Source organism: Danio rerio, chromosome 22, assembly GCF_049306965.1.
Source record: "Danio rerio strain Tuebingen ecotype United States chromosome 22, GRCz12tu, whole genome shotgun sequence".
Lineage (NCBI taxonomy): Eukaryota > Metazoa > Chordata > Actinopteri > Cypriniformes > Danionidae > Danio > Danio rerio.
Window position 1 is genome coordinate 3,405,763 of NC_133197.1, and position 21,738 is coordinate 3,427,500.

The window sequence follows — 21,738 nt, forward strand, 5'->3', positions numbered from 1 at the left end:
TAGCTTCAACAATACAAAATAAATACATTCATTTTTTTAAATAAATGATTGGTTTATTTAAAGAATAAACAATCTTTTAATTAATAATATAAATAAATGAATACATGTTTTAATTTTTCAAAGAATACATTTTATTTAATACAAATAAAAGTAATTGTTTATATTCTTTCAAATATAATAAAGTAATTAATAATAACAATACAAAAATAAAATCTTTATTCTTTAATGAATAATGCATTCTTTTAATTGATAAAATGAATTAATAAATAATTGTTTTAGTGCTTTAAAGAATATAAAATTCTAGCTAATAAAAACAATACATACATTTATAAATATATTATTTAAATATTAAAAAGCTAGATAAAATTATATAATTATTTATAATAAATACATTTTATTTCTAAAAACTAATAAAAAAAACTAAAGTGAAAACAAAGACTAGATTAAAAACTTTAGACAAGAGTGTTGCTTACAAATGACACAAAATAAATTTAATTATTTTTTTTTTATAATTATAACAAACAATTAAACAAAAAACATGTTGGCTTATAAACACTACAAAACCAAACAAAAAAGGAATAAATCTTAATAATGATTAAAAATCAGTAAATAAATGACTACATCAAATATTTTAGGCGTAAACATGACAAATCGTTTCAGTATTGACCTTTAATCCTCTGTCAGAGCTAAAGCTGCAGGTCCAGTTGAGCAGGAATCTGTCAGCCAATATTGAGAATAATGGAGGATCTACTGCCTCCAGTGGACACTTACACAAACACATCCAGAGAAATGAACAAAACGAACATAATGCAAGTCAAACAAACGTGTTGAAACAGTACCTGCGCTGTTTGATTAATAATGCTACACCTCATCTGAAAACACAATATTATTAACCGGATCTAAATATCCTATTCACACACCGACACACTCATCTCTGACATTTAACTAAACTGAAGCTCTTATTAATCTTAGCTGATGTTCTTTTCACACTTAATACCTGATGACGTGTCAAACTGGAGTCAAAATCCTTTATTATTATTTTAATAATAATAATAATTAAAATAAACTAACAACAAGAAAAGTATGAAAATCATAATTATTGTAAACGTATATATATAAACGTAATAACAAATAATGAATATAAAAATAATCATAATAATAGTAAAAACATAATAAATAAATAAAAACAAAAACCATAATAATAATAATATTAATAACTGCATATAATAATAAATAAATAAATATTTAAAAAATCACTAATAATAATAGTAATAATAATAATTATTATTATAATAACCAACAACAAAAACTAATATAATCATACTACTATTCTTTTTTAAATATAAAACTGTAATAACATTAAATATAATAAATAATAATCCTTATAATAATAATAATAATATTAATAAATATTATTATTATTATTATTATTATAAAACATATAATAAATAAATAAATAAATAAATAAAACCATTAATAATAATATTAACAATACCATATAATAATAATATGGTCAAATCCTTTATTATTATTTTAATAATAATATTAATTTAATAATAATTCAAATAAACAACAAAAACAATATCACATTATCATTATTATTAAAATATAAAACTGTAATAACAAATAACAAAAATTATAATCCTTATAATAAAAAAACATTATTGTTATTATAATAACAATAAAAACTATTAATAAATAAAATTTGTCATAATAATCATCATTATTGAAATAACAATAATTATAACAAATAACAACAACTTTGAAAAAAAATATTAATAATACAAAACAACAAGAAACAAATAATAATAATAATAATAATTATTATTATTATTTATATAAATAAATCATAATTATTATGATCTAAATAATATTAATAATAAGAGTAATAATGAAAATAAATTAAAATACATAATAATAATAATAAAATAATGGATAAACAAACTTCCTATTTTCCATTATATTCATAAATGGCAATAAGTAAATTAATGTGTAATATCTGCTTCTCAGTGAGCTCTACAGACAGACAGGCTGTGATTTAAAATAAAGCCAGAGAGCATCAAGCGTCTTCATTCTGCTGCTGAAGATAAGGCTTATCTTAAACGGTGGCACGAAAACGCTCTCAAATATGACAGACAAGGAAATGTGCTCAAGTTCAAGGTGACTAACTGTTATCATCACCACGCTTCCCCTTTTGTGCCGAGAGCGAAAGTTCATTCCTGACCAATGACAAGAGACGGAAATTAATTACCTTCTTAAGGGGACAGTTCACCTTTTACTCAGTCTCGAGTGTCTCTAAACCGGTTTGAGCTTATTTTGGTCTCACAGATGTTTTGAAGTCAAGCCAACTCATTCCTGAACCTAAAATACTTTCAGTTTGAGTACAAACCAGATGATAAGACATGAGAATTCATGCATGTTAATTATTTATTTATTTGAATATGCAAATTAAAAAAGGACAGTTTACTTAAAGTCATTTTAAAAACTCTTCAGTTGAATACAAAAGCACATCAGATCATTCGAAGAATGTTGGTCACCATTGATTTACATATGATAATCAGTGGGTATGACAGTTTCTTCAACGTTCTTCGAAATATCTTCCTTTGTGTCCACATGGAGAATGTTCGTCACCATTGTTTAACATAGAATTAGTTTGATTCATACTATACAAATCAATGGCCACCAGTTTCTCACATTCTTCAAAATCTCTTCTCTTGTGCTGGCGAATGTTGGTCACCATTGACTTTCATTGTATTTTTTGATAATTTTAATATTTTGTCAATTCAAATATCTATCAAAAATGCTATTAAATGGTCAATGGTGACCAACATTGTCCAGCACAAAAGAAGATATTTTGAAGAATGTTGCTCGCTATTGACCTCCATAGCATTTTTCCCCTACAATGGTAATCAATCTTTAATTTGAATTCTTTGTCAATTTAAAATAACTTAAGATTGCCACTGACTACCATCAGAGAGAAACAGCTACTATGGAGGTCAATGGCGATCAACATTCTTCAAAATATCTTCTTTTGTGCTGGAGAATGTTGCTCACCATTGACACACATAGCATTTTTTGATAGATATGTTAAAGAATGTTAGAAACTGAAAGCCATGGACCACCATCCTAAGACAAAAACACACTACGGAAGTCAATTGTGACCAACATTCTTCAAATTATCTTCTTTTGTGAAGATAGAACAACTTATTTTCATCTCTGAGTGAAAGATCTCTTTACATAGCTTATTTTTGTTAAGATCTAAAATCGTACATAAACTAACATGACCGATCCTCTTATTTATACCTGAACTGAAAGTATTTTTGGTCCAGAGAAAAGTTGGATTGACTCCAAAACACCAAAATAAACTCAAACAGGTTTAGAAACACTCAAGAGTAAATAAAAAAAAAGTGAACTGTCCTTTTAAGAAACCTATTTTACGTACAACTTCACAGTTCCAACTTAAAATTATTTGCTTTAAAAATGAGTAAAGTTGATTTAAAATGTTTAATTAACTTAGTGAATAAACTTGTTGATTTTACTTGTAAACACGTTGATTTCAAAGCAATTGATTCTACTTTAAAAAAGTAATTAAATTCATTAACTTGACTTTAAAATCGAGTTCATGCACTTTTTAAAGACGATCAGTAAATTTACTTGAGTAAATCTCTTGATTTTACTTAAGTTAAACTGGTTGAATTTACTAGTAAACCTACTGATTTTAAAGGCAACTGATTTACTTTTTTAAAAGTGAGTAAATGTATCTATTTTAAAGCATTCACTTGCTTTTACGTTTACTTTTGAAACCTATTGATTTTACTTTAAAGTGAGTAAACCTGTTGATTTAAAAGCAGTTACTTTTTTTATTATAATTTTGCAGACAGAAAAACAAAGAACAGACAGACAAACCCATCATGAGAAAATAATCTGTGCAAAATGTAAAGCAAGAAACAAGAGAAAATGGCGACATGCAAAACATATATGACCTACAAAAAGACAGCAATGGATGTAGAGGAAAAAAAACAAAAACTTACAAATCTTCAGAAATTAAACAACACTCTTAGTCTTTATGGTGTTGCAGAAAAAGAAAGACTGGATCCCACATTTTATCAAATTATGCAGAGTTCCCAGAGGTGGTATATCTTATGCTTTCCAAATGTAAAATGGAGGCGAGTCCGAGAAGCCAATCAGAAAAAAAGAGGCCTAACATTTATTTTTTTCCAAAAACAAAGGATAACTTTTTTTGGCTATGATCATGCCATACTGAACAGGTAACCGTACATTACCAAAAATTGCTATCATTGGGTCAGAGAGTAAAACACAATCATAAATCTTAGCAAAGAACTGAAATATTTCTAACCAAAAATTCTGAATTTGAACACAAGACCAAAAAAGATGTGCTAAGGTATACCCTCAGCAGCTTTACACTTGTCACATGTGGGGGAAACAGAGGGATAGAATTTATTAAGCTTTGTTAGCAGTTAGTTTTTTAGAATAGATTTTACCTCAAAAGGAGTAAACCTGTTGATAAAAGTGATTTGTTGATTTAACTTACTCAGTAAACCTACTGATTTCACTTTAAAATCAAGTTCAGTCAACGCATTTTCAATCAAGTTTTTTTTTTTAAGTCATCGCATTTACTCACTTTAAGGCAATTAGTAAATTTAAATAAGTAAACCTCTTGATTTTACTATAAATATTAAATAAACCTGTTGATTTTAAAGAGATTAGTTGAATTTACTTTAAAATCTATGGGTTTAATCACTTTTTAAAAGAAAAGTCAACTAATTGCTTTCATAAACAGTGTGTGTTTACACTCTTTAAGTCAACATATCTCTTTAATGCTTATTTTAAAAGTAAAATCGTCCATCTGCTTTAAAATCAATGGGTTTATTCACTTTTATGAAAGCGATTAGTTGATTTTACCTTTTTAAAAAAGGAGTAAACCTGCTGATTTTAAAAGTGATTTGTTGATTTAACTTTAAAAAAGTGAATAATCTCGTTGATTTCAAAGCAATTAGTTGATTTTACTTAGTGAGTAAACCTATTACACTTTAAAATCAAGTTTAGTCAACGCATTATCAATCAAGTTTTTTTTTAAGTCAACGCATTCTCACTTTAAGGCATTTAGTAAACTTAATGAAGTAAACCTCTTGATTTTACAATAAAAAATTTAATAAACCTGTTGATTTTAAAGCAATTAGTTGATTTTACTTTAAAATCTATGTTTAACTCACTTTTTAACAGAAAAGTCAACTAATTGCTTTTATAAACAGTGTGTGTTTACACTCTTTAAGTCAACATATCGCTGTTATGCTTATTTTAAAAGTAAAATCAACCATCTGCTTTAAAATCAATGGGTTTATTCACTTTTATTAAAGCGATTAGTTGATTTTACTTTAAAAAACAAAAACAAAGTAAACCTGTTGCTTAAAGAGATTAGTTGACTTGACTTTTAAAAAACTAAGTAAACCTGTTGCTTTTAAAGCGATTAGTTGCCTTAAACAAAATTTGTGTAAACCCATTGATTTTGAAAACATCACTTTATAAAAAAGTGAGTAAACCCATTGATTTTAAAGTCAGCTAATGCTTTCATAAACAGTGGGTTTACACTCTTTAAGCCAACATATCGCTGTTATGCTTATTTTAAAAGTAAAATCAACCATCTGCTTTAAAATAAATGGGTTTATTCACTTTTATTAAAACGATTAGTTAATTTCACTTTTAAAAAACGGAGTAAACCTATTACTTTTTAAAGTGATTAGTTGACTTAAACAAAATTAGTGTAAACCCATTGTTTTTAAAGTCAACTAATGCTTTCATAAACGGTGGGTTTACACTCAAGTCAACCTATCGCTTTTATGCCTATTTTTTAAGAAAAATCAACTGCACTAAAAAAAAGTGTTGCATGCAGAGCTGTCGCAGACAATTTATTTGTGTTGAATTTAAACAAATAAATTAAGTTTAATATTCTTCAACTTAATTTGTTTGTTTAAATTGAACACAAAAAAATTGTTTACAACCACTTAACGTAAAAAGTTTGAGTAAATCCAAGGAATTATCTCTGAATAATTTTTTTCAGTGTGTATGCTTTAAAATCAATGGGTTTACTCACTTTTTTTGAAGCGATTAGTTAATTTTACTTTTAAAAAAAGTGAGTAAACCCATTGCTTTTAAAGCGATTAGTTGACTTTACTGTTGGAAATAAACCCATTACATTTATAAACAGTGTAAAATGTTGCTTTTAAAGCGAGTAATCTCCTTTATAAAAAGATTTGTGAAGCAATTAGTTGACTTTTGCATTTATTGAGTAAACCTGTTGATTTTAAAGCGATACTTTTTTTAAAAAGTTGACTTTACTTGAAGAAAAAAAATGCTATGGAAGTCAATGACGTTCAACATTTCTCAACACATCTACCTTTGTGTTCAACAAAAACTCATTTCAGAGTAAACCATCAAACTAAACTCTTTACATTCCTAAACAACAGTGCATTTTACAAAACTCAACCATTTTTATTCCTTAAGAACAGTTGGACCCACTCCAAAAACACCAATGAAAACAAAGCAGCTCCCATCTGCTCCTCTACACACACTGCTAAAACCACAGCCACATCCACTTCCTACCTTCCCAAATCCTCACACACGGCTGAATCCACAGCTATGGAGTCCATGTCTGCTTCTCTTCTGCGTCTGGACTCGGTGTACCGTGAACTGAAGCAGACGAGCTGAGCAAGCGGTCTAAAGGTTTGCTTTTTTTACAGCCGCTACGTTTCATAAGCACAGCTCCAGCGATAATGAAGCTAAAGAGGGTTGAGGGTGGGGGAAAAAGAAAGAAAAACTCTACCGCCGGCCCACAGCGCTGCAGACAGAGCCCTCAGGGGGGATGGAGAAATCAAGACCACAACGACCCATTTCAAGACCACTGAAGGAATGCTAATCACACGCAAACAAAGGCTAGCTCGCGGTCCAGCTATTGTCTCTCTGAGATGCAGAGTAAGACAATGGGAAAGCTAAACAGAGAAACAGTTAGAACCATGCAGTGTGTCTGATATGGAATATAATGGAAGTTTAAAACATGATATTGAAAGTTTAAAGTGTATTTTCGAACATTTGATTTTTAAAAATCGTTCAGTGAAATTACATACAAACGTAGCGAATGCTAAATTATGCATGGAAGATGTTAGCATTGAAATGTATTTATTTAAAGCATGTATGGAATCATTATATCATTAATTGAATGAGAAGTCTAATCATAATTTAGCCCATTTTAAGCACATAAAATTGATAAATTGATAAAATAGATAAATTAAGTTATGTTTAAACAATTTCTTGTATTATTTAACTTTTAAAATCAATTACAAATCCGTTTTACCAAACCAAATAAAAAATAATAACAATAATGCAGTTAAATATGAAATAAAAGCTAAAATTCATATTTAAAACGCAAAAATTACTTTAAAATGAAAAAAAGCAAAAATGACAATTAATTCAATTAAATTTATTACATTTAAAACAAATTAAAATGACAACAAATTGAAATTTAACTGAACTGAAGTTTAAATAAATTGAAATAAAAATAAATTGAAATTAATAAATTAATATTTAAACAAATGTAATTAAATTACATTGAAATTAAAATAAAGATTTAAATAGATTAAAACAAATTGAAATTTAAATAAACTGAAATTAAAGTTAATTGAAATTAATAAAGAAATTAAAAAATAAATAAATTGAAATTAAAATAAATAAAAATACATTTAAAATAAAATAAACTGAAATGAAAATACATTGAAATTAAAATAAATTCAAATTCTAATAAATTAAAAATAAAGGGTTTTAAACGTATTTAGGCATAAGAAAATGTACCATTTGTAACTTAAAAATAAAATTTCAATTAATTTTGTTGAATTGTTTTTAAAACGAAGACTATGCAGTGTTATTTTACATTTGATTATTCAATTACTGCATAGCTGAATACATTTAGACTCTTCAAAAACCATAAAACGCTGCTTATTTAAGTAGCACATTTTTCTTTTATTGATTTTATCTATGCATGTAGATTGTTTATTTTATTTTATGCACTCACTTACAGAATCTTCCCAATCAATCTAAAATTATAGAATTTTTAGAAACATTTATTCGAGTCATCTATTGAAATCGTATTTTTATCGCAATATATAATCGCAAAGCAAAAACTAATCACAATGTGTAATTTAATGTGTAAATTAACTTTTAAATTCAATTACAATTCAGTTTAAGTCAAAATCAGACTATAAATTAAAAAAAAACTTTTACATTTAGAAAATGCTACAATAAATATTTTTTGCTATAAATAAAAAAATTCATTGACCAAAACAAATGCAAAAAATACTTACAAATATTCAGTTTATCAATATAAAAACTGTTTATTTTAATGCACAATACAGTTAATATTATAATTTACATTTTTTAAATTAATTACAATTCAGTTTGATCAAACAAACAAAAAAAAATACTGAGCAGAGTATTTTTAGCATACATAAAAATGCTTTTCATCTAATTTTAAAATGCAAAAAAACGGTCTCTGAAGTTAAAAACCCAATACATATTTAAAAATTAGGAAATAAATTACATGGAAAAATGGTAAAGACAGCCAAAAATTTGACTATAAATACAAAAAGAGACTTTTATATTAAGAAAATAAAACTATAAATATTTTTTCCATCAATTAAAATTCAGTTTGACCAAAACAAATGCAAAAAATACTGACAATAATTCTGTTAAGCAATATAAAAACTGTTTATTTTAAATGCAAAATATAGTTAATATTCTAATATAACTATTAAAATCAATTACAATTCAGTTTGACCAAACAAACAAACAAACAAAAAAATTGAGAAGTCAATTTTAAGCATACATAAAAAACGGTTAGCATCTCATTTTAAATGCAAAAAACGTTACTCTGAAGTTAAAAAGACCTAATACATATTAAAATTAGTTACCAAATTACATGGGGAAATTGGTAAAAACAGCCAAATTCAGACTATAAATACAACATTAAGTTAAATATAACACTACTATAATTTTTTTGCGATCAATTAAAATTCAGTGTGAACAAAACCAAATGCAAAAAAATACTTACAAATGTTCAGTTTAGCAAAATAAAAACTGTTTATTTTAGATAGAACAAAAAGGTTTACTCGAGTTATCATTTCTAAATAAAAAGCAATCGATTTCACCAAAACACACGCAAAAACTAACAAAAATCCAGATTAAACACTTTAAAAATAAATAAAAATACTGAATACAAACAAATAAAAATGACCAACAAATAAACAAATTAATAAAATTAAAGATTGCAGCAGTAACTCCTCTGAACACCTACAGGGGGCGCCAAAAGCATCAAACCTACAGAGCCATGCTTCTTGCATCCTACCCTATTAGTACAGTAATAAAACTTTATAGCTTCCAAACAGACTTAGACCGGCTCAAAATGTGGGCCAGCGCGAGCTCCAGCCGCAATTACCTCTGAACCCGTTCTCCATCAAACCCCTGACCTCCTTGTGCCGTGACAAATCAGCATGAGTCAACCCTGGCCTAATGTACATTGCACAGGATTGCCCAAGATTAAAGCATGACAATGGAAACACTTGAGCTCATGGACGTCCAGTAAAAGGTCAAAAAAAAATCACCAAAGATAACACTTAAAATACTATTTATTTTTGACTCGGCACGTTCTGTACCAGTTTATAAACAAGACGGCGTGTGCTAACTGTAGACTGAGCCTACGATGTTACAGATTGGAAAGCGCACGCGAGCATAACATGATATTGAGAGTATGAGGTCAGCTTTCGTTGCATAAGCAGAAGATTTTCACGCTCTGAAAGTCCCCAGAGTTTAACTGGCTGACTGGAGGGAGGAACTGTCGGGCCAAGAAGATCAGAGAGTTGAAGATTGTTGCACACCAGGAAACGCTGGACGGTTTTCAAGAAGGCATCCAGTTGAGCAAGTCGTTCATTTCCCCGCTGATTGCTTAAAGCAATGGAGTGAAGCAGAGGAGGAAGTGTGGATATTGTAAAAGCACTCGTGTGATAAAGATCAGACTGGGCCATTGCTGAGAAATGACTGCCATGTGTGTGTGTGTGTGTGTGTGTGTGTGTGTGTGTGTGTGTGTGTGTGTTGACTATTCTATTCTGATGGATAATGATATTTCAATATATATGCAGTTGATGTCTGATTTATTAGCCCTCCTGTATATTTCTTGGTTAACGTAAAAAATAAAATAAAATAAAAATAAATAAATATATAAATAAATATATATATATATATATAAAATATATATTATATAAAATATATTATATAAAATATATTATATATATATATATATATATATATATATATATATATATATATATATATATATATATATATATATATATATCTTTTATCTTTGCCCTGATGATAGTATATAAACTTTGACAAGACACTAGTATTCAGCTTAAAAGTGACATTTAAAGTCTTAACTAGCTTAATTAGGGTAAAGTAAGGCTAATTACGCAAGTCATTGTATAACAGTGGTTTGTTCTGTAGACAATCCAAAACTAATATAGCTTAAAAAGGCTAATAATATTAACCTTAAAATGGTTTTAAAAAAATATCTGCTTTTACTCTAGCCAAAATAAAACAAAGGCTTTCTCCAGAAGAAAAAATATTATAGGGAATACCGTGAAAATTTCCTAGCTCTGTTAATCGAAAGCAAAAATTATGGACGGATATGGAGGAAAACCAAAATTGAAAATTTTCTCAATATATACTCTCCCTCAAGTGGTTTTCAGAAACCAGTAACCATTAGCCGCTTTCACACAGTGATACCGGTAAATATTTGGAAAATTTCCCGAACGACTTTACCGGTAAATTCAAAAAAGCGCTGTTCACACAGGCGATTCCATTCCAAAATACCGGTAAATTCTGACCTCATTAACCAGAAACGAGCTCTGAACGGCTGCGCTTGTGTTTGTAAACATTTGACTACATCACAAACTCTGTGGATGATCAATATTGTGAACAACTTCGCATGTCGAGATATTCATAATGTGTGTGTGTGTGCTGGCGTTCACGGCTGTTTCACGGGCACACGCAAAGCTTGAAGGTAAACAAACAGCGGCTTATCATAAGCATGGTATTGATGATTATTTACACAGTTGACATTAAGAAGAACATATAAACGTTGTCTGACTAACTTCTAGCAGCTAAACGCGTCTGGGAAAATATTCAAAGGCTTTTAATCTCACAAACTGCGCGGGCATGAATGAGTCTGACTGTTCTGATTGGCTAAAGTAGACGTCTCACGTCAGCACGATCTAGACGTGCGCGCGCTCTTTCCGGCAATCTTCCTTCTGCATTCACACAGCGCAATGCAGCAATAATCCGGCAAATTACCGGTAATGTTACAACTTCTCTTAAAATAGCAAAAACTAATTTACCGGCATTTTCAAAAAGGACCTGTTCACACATACAACCTTTCCGGAAAATTGCCGGTAATTTTCTGGAAAGGTCTGTATGTTTGAAAGGGGCTATTGACTTCCATAGCATGAAAAACGTATTTGATTTCAAATCAATGGTTACCGATTTTCTACAATTTTACTAAATATCTGCATTTGTGTTTAACAAGAAACTCAAAACTTACCCTACGTTCACACCGAAAGCGGCGAGAGCGTCCAAGGTCGCTCTGGCCGCCCTGGCGACAACGCTCTCTGCCTTCAGCTCCTGCGGCGAGAGCGTCAAAACTCGCTACATTGATCTCGTATTTAAAGGAGCCGTTGCAGCATATCAGTTCCATTCCTGCATAAAACATGTTTCTAGCGTGAAAATGTTGCGCACTTCTTATCAAATTCATACAACAATGGAAGATCAAGTTGCGTGTGGTGTGGCTTTGCTCTATTTATCCAATATGTGTCCATATGTCTGAAATATCCTGAAGCAGCAGTACTGTTTTGTACTGTCACATCGCGTGAGATTCCCGCTTTTTTAAGATAAATTTATATAACATTAATGAACATCGGTAACTCGCCAGTAACTTATTTAATGTATGTTCCTGTAGGAAAAAATTCCGGCGACCGCAATAATCAAACCCTTGGGAACAACTGTGGTCGGAACCAAAGTTCACAGGTCTGTGTTCTCTGAACTGCTATCAAGCGGTGGACGTCTCATTCTGATTGCTTGCTGCCGAACCGCGTCATAGCTTATTACCATAAAGTTGACTTGATTTCAACTCTCCTCGACGCTCACGCCGGCGAAGACGCGCCGCGCTGCTCCTCGCCGCCTATCGCCGCCGGCTCTCATTGAAAATGAATGACTTCCGGCTACTTTGACGCTCTCGCCGCTTTCGGTGTGAACGTATGGTTAGTCTCTTATGTATCGGTGGTTGCCACAGCAGAATGAACTGCCAACTATTCCGGCATATGTTTTACTACGCACATGCCCTTCCAGCATTCTTATATTATTAATAACTTGTAGGAATAGTTCACCTTCAAATTAAATTTTCATCATCATTTACTCACCCTTCACTCTTTTCAGACCTTTAAGAGTTTTATTCCTCTGTTTAACCCAAAAGAAGATAATTTGAAAAATGTTGGAAACCGGTAACCATTGACATCCATAATATGTTTAAAATGTTAATTACTGTGTGTACTGCCCCTTTAAGCATTATTTTTATTTCAAAAGTCTAATGTTAAATGAGTTTCATACATAACTAGCTCATAATTGACGATTTTTTAAAAATGACGTGATAATTTTAAAAATACATCGCAAAATGATCTTATTGTGATGATAGTATATGCAATATCGGTATTGCAGACGATTCAATTGATTTTATGTTTGTTGATGATGTTTATCCAAATTTGACCAATCAGATGGGCTGTACTATATTTAGTCCCGCCTCCAAATATCTATAACTCCCAATAAATAGAACACAACTCTTCCAAATATCTTGTTTTGTGTTCAACAGAAGACCTATAGAAACATTGAGGCTTGCATGAGGAAACCACCAACGGCTGTGTGGAAATACTACGAAACCAAAAAGAAACTATAAATAGATGATGACGATTAATCTGAAAATACAAGAACTCGGCTTTTTGACGCAAGAACACCTTTACAGAGATGCACCCAAGAGCAAAGGGCACTTGTACAACTCCAACTCCTCAAAAACTGCTGTAATCAATCAACGGTTAAAGGGATAGTTCACGCAAAAATGAAAATTATGTCATCAATTACTCAACCTATACATGTCAAGCCTTAAAGAGTTTCCTCCTTCTGTTGAACACAAAAGAAGATACTTTAAAGAATGTTGGAATCCATTGACTTCCACAGTAGAAAAACAAATACTATTGAAGTCAATGGTTACAGGCTTCAGCATTCACATCTTTAGTGTTCAATAGAAGAAAAAAAAAAAGAAGATATTTTGAAGAACGCTAATAACCAGTAACCATTGACTTTCATTGTAGGATAAACAAACATTGTTAGTCAATGGTTACAGGTTTTCAGCATTCTTCAAGATATCTTTAGTGTTCAATATAAGAAAGAAAGATTGTTTAAAGAAAGCTAAAAACTGGTAGCCATTGACTTTTATACTAGGAAAAACAAACATTATGATAGTCAATGGTTACATTCTTCAAAATATCTTTAGTGTTAAACTGAACGAAAGTTGAAAACTGGTAACCACTGACTTCCATAGTAGGAAAACCAAATACAAGATAGTCAATGGCTACAGGTTTTCAGCATTCTTCGCAATATCTTTAGTGTTCAATAGAAGAAAAAAAAAGATATTTTGAAGTTGAAAACCGGTAACCACTGACTTACTCAGTAGGAAAAACAAACAACATGATAGTCAATGGTTACGGGTTTTCAGCATTCTTCAAATTATCTGTAGTGTTCAATAAAAGAAAGAAAAAAAGATATTTTGAAGAAAGTTGTAAACCGGTAACCATTGACTTACATGGTAGGATAAAAAACATTATGATAGTCAATGGTTACAGTTTTTAGCATTCTTGAATACAGTATCGTTAATGTTTAGCAGAAGAAGATATTTTGAAGAAAGCTGCAAACCTGTATCCATTGACTTCCATAGCATTTTGCTTTTCCTACTATAAAAGTCAATGGTTACTGGTTTTTAGCATTCCATATAATATCTTTAGTGTTTAACAGAAGAAGATATTTTGAAGAATGCTGAAAACCTGTATCCATTGACTTCTATAGCATTTTTTTTCTACTATGAAGGTCAATGGTTACCGGTTTTTAGCATTCTTCAATATAGCTTTAGTTTTTAACAGAAGAAGATATTTTGAAGAATGCTGAAAACCTGTAACCATTGACTTTCATTAATAAAAAAAAAACAAAATGCTATGGTAGTCAATGGGTACAGGTTTTCAGCTCTCTTCAAAATATCTTCTTCCCTTCTGTTGAATGCTAGACACTTTGAAGAACGCTGAAAACCAGTAACCACTGACATGTTTTCAGCATTCTTCAAAATATCTTCTTTTTTCTATTTTGAGCACTAAACATATTTTGAAGAATGATCAAAACCTTCTGTTGAACACAAAAGATGACAGTTTGAAGAATGCTGAAAACCTGTAACTATTGACTTCCATAATATTTATTTTTCCGACAATGCAAGTCAATGGTTACCCATTTTAAACATTTTCCAAAATATCTGCTTTTGTGTTTAACAGAAGAAAGAAGCTTGTTAAGGTTATGAAATGTTATTTTTTGCGTGAACTGCCCCTTTAATGACTACAAAGTAAGGTGTGTACTGTACACCAAGGATTAGGGCTTGACATGTGGTCCATTCAGAGCTGAGCCAACACCAACCCCAGTGGGCAAACAACAGCTTGCCACTTGTGGAAAGAGGCCAGCGCTGCAAACACAGAGGACATTTGTGCAAGTCATGTGACCTAAATGCATCGGTCCCACTTCCTCTTTATAACCGCTCCACACAGAAAGAGTCTTTCTTTTCTGATGGTGCAAAGCAGTTCAGAAGACGACATGAAAAGCGCATGAAACTGATCATATCTCATGGTTTTGTGTGCATGTGTGTGTGTGTGTGTGGTCACAGCTTCAGGCATGTGTGTCAGATCTGAGCAATATCTTTGTTAAAGAGCCTCTAATAGCTGAGGTCATCAATATGTCAGGGGTTTCTGACACAGAGTTCAGCAAATCAGTGTGAAATGATGAGAGAGGAATGCTAAGAACCTCAAACATCTGCTTAATTTTAACAGGCGAAATGCTGATGAAGATTTAAAGGGATAGTTCATACAATTTATTTCATTCACTCATCCTTCACTCAACTGTTAAAAGTTTTGTTAGCTGCAAAAGAAGATATTTTGAAAAATGTTGAAAACCGGTTACCATTAACTTCCAGTGTTCGTTTTCCTTCTTTGGAAGTCAATGGTTACCGGTTTTCAAAATATCAAATTTCATATTTAATAGAAGAAAGAAAGGTTTATAATGACTTGAGGGCGTGAAAAGAGTGTTCAAATTTACATTTTTGTGTGAACCGCCTCTTTAAGAGTTTGGTGTTAAAAGGACAGTACAGCTAAAAGTGTACACACAAAAAAAAGTAAATAGTTTCATTTGTTCACCCTTCTCTTTTTCCAGAGCTTTATGAGATTCGTTCTTCTGTTAAATGCAAAAGGAGATATTTTGAAGAATGATAAAAACCGGTAACCATTGACTTCCATAGTAGGAAAAACAAACACTATGGTGGTCAATAGGTACCGGTTTTCAACAATCTTCAAAATATCAAATTTTGTATTTAATAGAGAAAAGAATCTCATAAAGGTTTATAATCATTTGAGGGCAAGTAAATACTGTGCAAGTTTAGGTGAACTGTCCCTTTAAGAGTCTGGTGTTAAAGGTACAGTACAGTTACAAGTGTGCACACAAATTTAATTTCTGTCATTTACTCAGACTTTGCTAGTTTCAAAATGTTGAGTTTCTTTTATCTGTTAAATGCAAAAGATGATAATTTGAAGAATGATGAAAACCGGTAACCATTGACTTCCATAGTGTTCGTTTTTCTTACTATGGAGGTCAATAGTTACCGGTTTTCAGCTTTCCTCAAAATATCTGATTTGTATTTAATAGAGAAAAGAATCTCATAAAGGTTTTTAACCACTTGAGAGCGAGTAAATGCTGTGTAAATGTATATTTTTGGGTGAACTGTCCCTTTAAGGGTTTGGTGTTAAAGGCACAGTACAGCTAAAAGTGTACACACAAAAATTTCAAGTTTAATTTGTTCACCCTTCTCATTTTTCAAACCTTAATGGGATTCTTTCTTCTGTTAAACACAAAAGAAGACATTTTGAAGAATGATGGAAACCGGTAATCATTGACTTCCATAGTGTTCGTTTTCCTTCTATGGAAGTCAATGGTTACTAGTTTTCAGCTGTCTTCAAAAAATTTTATTTTGTATTTAATAGAGGTAGGAAACTCAAAGCTTTAAAAACATTTGAGGGGGAGTAAATGGTGATTGAATTTACATTTTTGGGCGGACTGCCCCTTTAAGGGCTGGTGTTAAAGATACAGTACAGTAAAATGTGTACACACAAAAATGAAAATTCTGTCATTTCTTCACCCTTCTTTTTTTTCCAACCTTTATGAGATTCTTTCTTGTTAAATGCAAAAGAAAATATTTTGGTAGTATGCAGAAAAATCGGTAGCCATTGACTTCCATAGTGTTCGTTTTCCTTCTATGGAAGTCAATGGTTACCGGTTTTCAGTATTCTTCTAAATATTGAATTTTGTGTTTGACACAGGAAAGAAACCTATGAAGGTTTAGAAAACTGTTGAGGGGGAGTAAATGGTGTGTGAATTTACATTTTTGGGTGAGAGCTGCCCCATTTAAGAGTCCAGACAGTAAAAGGACAGTACAGTTAAAAGTGTACAGTACACACAAAATTAAAATGGTCGTTTGCTTAAACTTCTCTTGTTCCAAAACATTGAGTTTCTTTTGTCTGTTGGAGACAAAAAATATATATTTTGAAGAATGCTAAAAAAAACGGTAACCATTGACTTCTTTAGGTTCTGTTTTTCCTACTATGGAAGTCAATGGTTACCGGTTTTCAAAATATCTAACATTCTTCAAAATATCTAATTTTTTTTTTGTTCAGACAGAGGAAAGAAACTTATAAACAGTGTGCATTTTTACACTTTTGTGTGAACTATCCCTCTAAAGGCGTGGTGTTAAAGGGACAGTACACCCCAAAATTTCCTCATTTACTTGCACTCAACTTTTCGGGCTGCACAATATATGGCAATAGTCACATGGTAGGATGTGCAAACTCAAATTAGGATTTTATTTATCTAGGAAACAGTTCAGAACATGGGATTTTCATTTAAAGCACCTTGGTTAGCATTCGCAGCTTTAGCTAAGATTAATTTTATTTAACTATTTCTACAAGTTCGCATCTGATTACTGACATTCTGTACCACAATACTCCACAGACACCCTAAAGTGCTGTTCATTCAAAAGGTTTCTTTGTTCTGTTGTATTCATTTATGCCTGTGATTTATTACAGTTCACGCAGAAGCACTTCCCTTTAAAATCATCCCAATTAAATGTAAACTTATGATATATATCTCCGTTTCTGACATTAATCAATATATCTTTCGCATTTAACAAAAGAAAGAAACAAAGGAGTAAATGATGTCAGAATTGCCATTTTTGGGTGAACTGTCCCTTTCAGATGCATATTTTTATGTCAGGTCAATCACATGTTAGTTGGCGCTAGATAAAGTTGTAAACCACACCCTAAAATGTTTCCTTTTTGTGCTGTAAATCCTCCATACACTATCAAATGATCCTCCTCAAATGTTTCATATTTTTTGATGTCACAGTGATATTGTTGTGACCTTCATCTTTTTAACTATTGGTTTATGTAATGCTGCTGTTTTCTAAATGTTTGTGGTGTTTTTCTCAGCAAACACTACCAGTACGAGTATTTTTAAAAGTATTATCTGTCCATCTTTGCACTTTAAAAAAGACGGCGTTCAGCCTCTTGTTGCTGATAAGGATGAAGATCTTTCTTTGAACTTATTAAAACAGTACAAGATTATCCTGCTTAATAAATGTGACCTAAAATAAGGGTTATCACAAAAGTAATCCAAATGTAATCCAGAAGTAGTCAGATTATGGTACAATAAATGTGTAATCAAACAGATTAGATTGCCGACTGCAAATTTTGTTGTACGATTTATAATCAGTTACGAATTACAAGTAAACCACCCAGATCTGGTTGTTCATTCTGTGTGCAACATTTAGAACTCATATAAAACGAGAAATCTGGCCAGGAAATTATTTGAATACATCTTAAATAAAACCCCCAGTAGATCTTGGATGAAAAAAAAAGAAGTGTTAAAAAAAGGTGTAAAGTCATTGCTTGGAAATTGCGCACAAAGAGGAAAAAATGATGTTCCTGTGGTTTTACGCATCTAAAAAGATTGTCCAAAGTGTGAAAAGGCATCATGGGAACCCATATAATCTTTTTAAAATCTATGAAAACAAACCCAGCGGCTAATTTTCTTTAGCACTTGCATTCGTTGCACTTAAAAGAAAAAAGTACTGCTTTAATTGTCCAAAAGACACATATTTTAAGTTGCTCATGTAGAATAAATTAAATATATAATACAACTCATAATACTTAACAAAAAAACTTTACATTTACTATGGTTTTAAAGTGATAAAATAATCAAAAAAGGCAAATAAGGGTTAGTGCAAAAGTAATTTAAATGTAATCCAAAAGTAATCCGATAATGGTACAAAAAAGTATTAATAAAAGATTTGAGGTCCAAAGTGTGAAAAGGCCTGGAATTACTCATGGGAACCCCATATAATCTTTTAAACCCCATGAAATCAAAGTTTGTTGTACTTTAAAGAAAACAACAACAACACTGCTTTAATTGTCCAAAATACACATCATATACTTTAAGTTTGCTAATGTAGAATAAAAAAAAAAACAGACTACAACTCATGATACTTTGCTACATACAAAAACTATGTAGTGAGAGAGAAAAAAAACATGGTACAGCTAGGCATTTATTACATTTAATATCGGTTTAAAGTAATACAATAAGCACAACAGTTGTAAAAACAGACATGAAATAGGTGTTATCGCAAAAGTAATCCAAATGTAATCCAAAAGTAGTCCAATCATGGTATAACAAAATATATAAAAAATTAGTTTTTGAAAGTGTGAAAAACCCTGACATTACTTATGGGAACACATATCATCTTTTTAAACTCGATGAAAACAAAGCCAGCGCTAATGTTCTTTAGCACAGTTTTTCACTGTTAAAATAAATACTACTACAATTGTCCATAGACACATACTTTAAGCTGGTATTGAAGAATAAAACAGAAATATGACTCATAATACTTTGATAAATACAAAAAACATTTTTACAATTACTAAGATTTTAAAGTAATAAAATGAGCACAATGGCTATAATAACAGACAAAAAGTAATCCAAAAGCAATCCAAAAGTAATCTAAAAGTCAGATAATGGTAAAAAATTATGATAATAATAAAAAGTTAGTCGTCCAAAGTGTAAAAAGGCCTGGAATTATTCATGGGAACCCATATACTCTTTTTAAACCCGATGAAAATCAAAGTTTGTAGTACTTTAACGAAAGAAATACTACTTTAATTGTCCAAAAGACACACACTTTAAGCTGCTAAAGTAGAATAAAATTAATATTCTACAACTCATAACTTTTTTTCATTTTCTAAGGTTTTAAATAATAAAATAAGCTCAAAAGTAATCTAATAATGGTACAAAAATAATAATAATAAAGTTAGTGATCAAAAGAGTAAAAAGGCCAGCAAATACTCATGGGAACCCATATAGTGTTGTTAAACACTATGAAAATCAAAGTTTGTTGCACTTTAAAGAAGGAAATACTACCTTAACTGTCCAAAAAAAGACACATCACATACTTTAAGTTGCTAATGTAGAATAAAACAACCAAATAAAAATATACTACAGCTTAAAAAACATGGTAAAGCTAGGCATTTTTACATTTACTATGGTGTTAAATTAATAAAATAAGTACAATGGTTGTAATAACAGACATCAAATAAGGGTTTGTGCAAAAGTAATCTAAAAGTAATTCGATAACGATACAAAATATTATAGTAAAAAAAATATTGAGGTTTTAAGTGTAAAAAAGCCTGGAGTTACTCATGGGAACCCATAAAATCTTTTTAAACTAAATAAAAACAAAGCTAGCGCTCATGTTCGACCCCTGAACTAAAGCGGTCGAGCAAGATCACGATCACAACGCCATGTCCTTTACCGGCTGCTATCTGTGTGAATGATAAGTTGTCAATGGACTTTACAAGTCAACCCAACGCTAGCAGGAAGCAAAATTAGCCTGGACAGCTTGCCAACACCTGGCATACCACCTGGACCAAGCTTTTGGCGCTAAAAATAAAGCGCTGATAGATAACATGACCCACATGCGGGAAAAAAAAAAACAATACAACCGAAGACCAATGAGATCATTTGTTTATCTAGAGAAAATGCTAGTCAATCTAAACCAATTACAAGGCATTTTGATGTAACATCACCACTTAGTGCATCCCGTAATTTGATTACGACACGTTCCTGCTTTAAATGAGCTCTAAATTAGGTTAATTAGCATTTAAGCCGTGCAAGTGAATGGAAAACTCACACCCTGGGTAATGGTTGTGGATTGAAAGAATACAACGGTGATAATGAAGATCTGCTCATGCCACAATCACAAGATTTCACGAGGAGCACATGACGTGCGTCTCATCCAATGGTTAAATGTTGCTCACGGTCACAAATAACTCACTGGAAAATGTGTGACGGGGAAAATCAGCTCGAGTCTAAAACCGGCCCAGTAATTCCTTTACAATAGCACGAGTGATGCGATCCAGGTACAATACCGGCTTAACAACTCTAATATTATCACGTCCACATTAAAAAGCCGGTGTTATGTTACGCCTCAGGGCTGCTTATTAGGAGTTTGGAGGTTTTTAAAGTGGCTAACATTAAAAAAACAACAATTAAATAAGGCTCGGGTGTCATTCAGCATGACACATATGTGAAATGGCATATATATCCTGATTGTAAAAACCAAAATACAAAAAGAATAAGAGATAATACTAAATCAAAGAAGAAGAAAAATGGGTGGTGGCTGAAAATTTGTATTCTGGATATGTAATCGTATATTATGTTATCAAATGATAATGAATTTGCCATATATATATATATATATATATATGTGTGTGTGTGTGTGTATATGTATGTATATATATATGTATGTATATATATATATATATATATATATATATATATATATATGTGTGTATGTATGTATGTATGTATGTATGTATGTATGTATGTATGTGTGTGTGTGTGTGTATATATATATATATATATATATATATATATATATATATATATATATATATATATATATATATATATATATATAGTTGTGTTGACATACAAAATGTTGTGCTGTATGACAATCAAGTATTACAACTACTATGTTGGTATAGACAAAAACAAATGTAGCAAGAGGGAGAAAACATGGTTGAGTTACGTATTTTACTATGGTTTTTTTCTAAATAAAGTACAAAAATATCTACAGTGATTAAAGTAAATGTAAATACCACAGTATTTTTAAATAAACCACAGTACTGAATGTTTACACGGTGTACTTTAAAGTAATACTAC

At 30.8% G+C, this 21,738-nt stretch overlaps 1 protein-coding gene across 1 annotated transcript in view; it reads right to left on the reverse strand.

The window, feature by feature from the left end:
• The window catches only part of si:zfos-943e10.1, a 42,616-nt gene that overhangs the window by 14,631 nt on the left and 6,247 nt on the right, over positions 1-21,738 (reverse strand). The window lies entirely within an intron of this gene.